The sequence below is a fragment of the Callorhinus ursinus genome, unplaced genomic scaffold (assembly GCF_003265705.2).
Source record: "Callorhinus ursinus isolate GAN/ISIS: 27379988/994484 unplaced genomic scaffold, GSC_fseal_2.0 scaffold4, whole genome shotgun sequence".
NCBI classification, from domain to species: Eukaryota; Metazoa; Chordata; class Mammalia; order Carnivora; family Otariidae; genus Callorhinus; species Callorhinus ursinus.
Window position 1 is genome coordinate 132981814 of NW_027397066.1, and position 6000 is coordinate 132987813.

Below are 6000 nucleotides of genomic sequence, written 5' to 3' on the forward strand. Positions count from 1 at the left end.
CCCCCTTCATTTTTCTCTACCTACTATTTTTTTTTAAATATAATGTATTATTTGTTTCAGAGGTACAGGTCTGTGATTCATCAGTCTTACACAATTCACAGCGCTCACTATGGCACATACCCTCCCCAATGTCTATCACCCAGCCACCCCATCCTTCCCACCCCCCACCACTCCAGCAACCCTCAGTTTTAAACCAGTTAATGTTTTAAAAATTATTCAGATTCCTACTAAGGAAATACATTACAGTATGACTGATACATAAGCTCCATTCAGTTTACTGAATCATATTTATAGAAGTTCCACTTTTTATGTATTTTTAAGATTTTAGTATTTTTGAGACATTTTGGTAGAATGGAAGAGACACAAGTAGTTTGAGGGGAGTAAATCCCTTTTATTTTCAAAATCCTGTAACAGCGTTTGTCCTAAGATGAGTTTTGTTTTAGGATTGGGCAAGTGACATATTTCTCAGGGAATTTTCCAGCGATTTCTGAATATTTTAGAAATTATCACTCCAGGGTTCCAAAATTTCAACAGCACAGGTTTGAAAGATAGAAGGTTATAAAAATAGTTTGCAAAGGGGCTCTCAATACAGAATAGTAAACTGGAAAAAAAATAAAGTGTAAGTAAAAATGCTTTTCCTTGCCTTGTCTTTGAAAAACAACATTCTACATTGACTTGAAAAAACACTGGGAACTAGAAGTTCTAGAAACAGAAGGAATAGCAGCAGCTGACTACAGCAGTCACTCCTCTGGCCCTTTACATGAGTTTGCACACAGAATAAATTTAATTATGGCTACCAATTCCATGTTGCTTAATGTAAAGGGAGTCTAGGCAGGGAAATGTGGTCTAAATCAAACAAAGCAAGTGAAAACCTCAGAAACTCACCGAGATCATTATTTATTAAGGAACATATATAATTCCTAAAAATAAGTTTGATAAATATTGATATTAAGTAAAGGCTATACACCTCTCTCATTGCAATTTCCCAAATTGAAAGTATGCCTTACCTTTTATGATATAAAAAATGTCATAAAAATTTGGAGTATAATATCAATTGCTGTTTTCCAATTTGGTAATGGTGATAGTGGTGGTGGAAAGGGAAGATAGATAGATGATATAAACCTAACTTTTTCATACTAAACAGTCTTGTTTACTCAATCCAGATAAAATTCACCAAGTGGATTTTTTTATTTGTATCATAATTTTTTATGTTTTCTTCTTGATGACTTAGAATACTTTGAGTATGAAAAATTAAACTATCTTAGTATTACTTTCCAACTTAGATATGGTTATATTTAATATAGTTGCATATAAACAGCTCTTTAGTGTTGAAAAATCAAATAATGTTTGAACTAAAAAAAAAGTCAACACTCTTATATTCACATATTGTAGCCTCTGAGAATACAATTTATGTTTGTATGGAACTACCTCAATGTACAATTTCATTTTGTCAAACAGACTCACAAACTATTCTGTTAATGTATATTTATTTCTCTTTTTTGGTATTGTAAACTCATATCAGACACACTTAAAAACCACATAATAGGAGAAATTGTTTTCCCCTTTTTAAGGAATAATTTGTAACATTAACAAGATACGGTGGGAAACCAGAGTGAACCACACCCATTAATAATACAAACATCCCAAGGTGCATAACTACCAGCAGACCCAGTAGATTATAAATGACAAAAACAAAAATTTTATTTTCTAAAGATGTAAAAGGAAAGTAGGTCTGAGAGAAGAATGACAGAATCATCTTTCATTCCTGCTTAGTGATACTTAGCAGGCCAAAGAAAAATAAAACAATCTGTCTCCAGTGCTCAGAGACCTGCACAAAGACCTAATTAGAACCTAGGTGGCAGCTCTGAAGGCAAATAAAGGATTAAGAAACAGAAATATAACAGCCATTTTTACTGAAGTATTTTATTTTCCCTTGAGAAGTTATACCAATGGATTGAAGAATATGGTGTTCCACTTTTCATATAGTCTTAGAGACTGGTCTTAAAGTTAGGAAGTTATTTGGGGCAGCCACTTGACAATTATTCATGCCACTGAAGATATGAGTAATCAAAAGTCCTGAAATTTTTAAAAAATATCATTTACACTTAGGTAGGAATGAGTTAATACCCTGCACTTAAAGAGATAAAAATTACTTTCTAGGAGCTTATTACATATAAAAAGAAGACAAACACTAAGCAATGATTCAGAGGGAGCTTAGAAGTCCACACTACCTCCTTTTCCTGAGCCCTTGACATTGAGCACTACTGGAAAATGGTCAACTTCGTTTTACTACCCTGTTACTCCTTGATGGTTTAAGAAGCTCTCTGCTCTCTTAAAGAGCCCAACTATGAGATTCAGTCAAATGTTGTGCTTCTAAGGATGTTTCTTCTTCTTAAGAAGAATATGTCTAAAGTGTCAGCCAAAGATGTAATTTAATGTGGTGATTAATTACAATAACAGCTATAGAGTTGCCACCAAACTAAAGAAAATTGTAGAATAAAGACTAAGAAGATTGTTCTAGATGATTTTGATAAACAAATTTGTACATGTTGGCCATGGACATAGTTTGGAATAGGAGTTTTCAATTTTCATGGAACATCAAAAGTACCTGAGAAGATTTTAATACAAATTATTATGTCACACATTAGATTTTCTAAATATGGGAAACTGGAGACTATATTTATTAAAAGTCCTCTAGGTGGTGGTTGTGATATGCATTCTGGTTTGAGAATAATCGGTCTAGATTGAGAATACTTATTTTACTTAATCCTAGAAATGTATCTTTTTGTTCCTAACCGAATCAAAAGTGTAAAAACTATCAGTTATATGATTAGTCTTAATTTGAGAAATTATCTAATATTTCTTCTAATCTTAATGTTTTAGCTATATTTGTGTGTAGACCTGACTTGTTTAGAATTTTTTTCCATAAATAGCTGACAAACATGTTTAGTGTTTTAATTTAATTTTTTAAATTAAAAAAAAAAACACTTTACAAGTAGCAAACTAATTGTGAATTGAAACAAGTCATTTTTTTTTCGCTGATAAAACTTGCAAACATATGACAGAAATTATTATGTTTATTGTGTTTAGACATTCAGGAAAGTATTATTAAGTTGAAAACACACTTTTAAAAAAAGAGTATACGTTGTATGGAATGATGTTTATTAATGAACCAGTCCATTCTTTGACCAGAAACCCACCTCATCACAAGATTTCAAAGGCTTTACTTGTCAGGCTTTTCTCTTACTCTAAGATCCCATTCCTACTGAATGCTCGGTTCTACTCAGGCATCATCTCTCTCCACACTGAATCAGATACAGTACATCCTTGCTTCCTTGATTGCCCCCAGACAGTCTTTACACAAGCAGATTTAGTTAAATTTCTGGAAAAGACAGTGTATTACAATACTGCACCACAAAATAAACAAACATGAATTTTAAAAGCCCTGTTTATATGCATGGGTGAATATGTATATGTGTATAAAATACACTCTTTTTCCTTTTTTCTTATTTTGGGATAATAACAATATATTCAAAAAGGTGATAGTTCTCTTTGATTTTTTCTATTATTGTGTTATGTTAATCACCATACATTACATCATTAGTTTTTGATGTAGTGTTCCATGATTCATTGTTTGCATATAACACCCAGTGCTCCATGCAGAATGTGCCCTCCTTAATACCCATCACCAGGTTAACCTATCCTCCCACCCCCCTCCCCTCTAGAACCCTCAGTTTGTTTTTGAGAGTCCATAGTCTCTCATGGTTCGTCTCCCCCTCCGTTTTCCACCCTTCAATCTTCCCCTCCTGCTATCTTCTTCTTTTTTATATATATATATAATGTATTGTTTCAGAGGTACAGGTCTGTGATTCAACAGTCTTGCACAATTCACAGCACTCACCATAGCACATAACCTCCCCAATGTCTGTCACCCAACCACCCCATCCCTCCCACCCCCACCACTCTAGCAACCCTCAGTTTGTTTCCTGAGATTAAGAATTCCTCATATCAGTGAGGTCATATGATACATGTCTTTCTCTGATTGACTTATTTCGCTCAGCATAATACCCTCCAGTTCCATCTACGTCGTTTAAATGGCAAGATTTCATTCCTTTTGATGGCTGCATAGTATTCCATTGTATATATATACTACATCTTCTTTATCCATTCATCTGTCAATGGACATCTTGGCTCTTTCCACAGTTTGGCTATTGTGGACATTGCTGCTATAAACATCGGGGTGCACATACCCCTTTGGATCCCTACATTTGTATCTTTGGGGTAAATACTCAGTAGTGCAGTTGCTGGGTTGTACGGTAGCTCTATTTTCAACTGTTTGAGGAACCTCCATACTGTTTTCCAGAGTGGCTGTACCAGCTTGCATTCCCACCCACAGTGTAGGAGGGTTCCCCTTTCTCCGTATTCCCACCAACATCTGTCGTTTCCTGACTTGTTAATTTTAGCCATTCTGACTGGTGTGAGGTAGAATCTCATTGAGGTTTTCATTTGGATTTCCCTGATGCCAAGCGATGCTGAGCACTTTTTCATGTGTCTCTTGGCCATTTGGTTGTCTTCTTTGGAAAAATGTCTGTTCATGTCTTTTGCCCATTTCCTGATTGGATCATTTGTTCTTTGGGTATTGAGTTTAATTAAGTTCTTTATAGATTTTGGATACTAGCCCTTTATCTGATATGTCATTTGCTAATATCTTCTCCCATTATGTCAGTTGTCTTTTGGTTTTGTTGCCTGTTTCTTTCGCTGTGCAAAAGCTTTTTATCTTGATGAAGTCCCAATAGTTCATTTTTGCCCTTGCTTCCCTGGCCTTTGGCAATGTTTCTAGGAAGAAGCTGCTGTGTCTGAGGTCGAAGAGGTTGCTGCCTGTGTTTTCCTTTAGGACTTTGATGGACTCCTGTTTCACATTTAGGTCTTTCAAACATTTGGAATCTATTTTTATGTGTGGTGTAAGGAAATGGTCCTGTTTCATTCTTCTGAATGTGGCGGTCCAATTTTCCCAACACCATTTGTTGAAGAAACTGTCTATTTTCCATTGGACATTCTTTCCTGCTTTGTCAAAGATTAGTTGACCATAGAGTTGAGGGTCCATTTCTGGGCTCTCTATTCTGTTCCATTGATCTATGTGTCTGTTTTTGTGCCAGTACCATACTGTCTTGATGATGACAGCTTTGTAGTACAGCTTGAAGTCCAGAATTGTGATGCCACCAGCTTTGCTTCTCTTTTTCAACATTCTTCTGGCTATTCAGGGTCTTTTCTGGTTCCATACAAATTTTAGGATTATTTGCTCCATTTCTTTGAAAAAAGTGGATGGTATTTTGATAGGGATTGCATTGAATGTGTAGATTGCTCTAAGTAGCATTGACATCTTCACAATAATTGTTCTTCCAATCCATGAGCATGGAATGTTTTTCCATTTCTTTGTGTCTTCCTCAAATTCTTTCATGAGTTTTTTAGTTTTCTGAGTCAGATTCTTTACCTCTTTGGTTAGATTTATTCCTAGGTATCTTATGGTTTTGGGTGCAATTGTAAATGGGATTGACTCCTTAATTTCTCTTTCTTCTGTCTTGTTGGTGTATAGAAATTCCACTGATTTCTGTGCATTGATTTTATATGCTGCCACTTTACTGAATTCGTGTATGAGTTCTAGCAGTGTTGGGGTGGAGTCTTTTGGGTTTTCCACATAAAGTGGAATATCATCTGCAAAGAGTGAGAGTTTGACCTCTTCTTTGACAATTCAGATGCCTTTTATATCTTTTTGTTGTCTGATAGCTGTGGCTAGGACTTCTAGTACTATGTTGAATAGCACTGGTGATAGTGGACATCCCTGCCATGTTCCTGTCCTTAGGGAGAAAGCTCTCAGTTTTTCCCCATTGAGAATGATATTCACTGTGGGTTTTTCATAGATGGCCTTTATGATATTGTGGTATGTACCCTCTATCCCTACACTCTGAAGAGTTTTAATCAAGAAAGGATGATATACTTTGT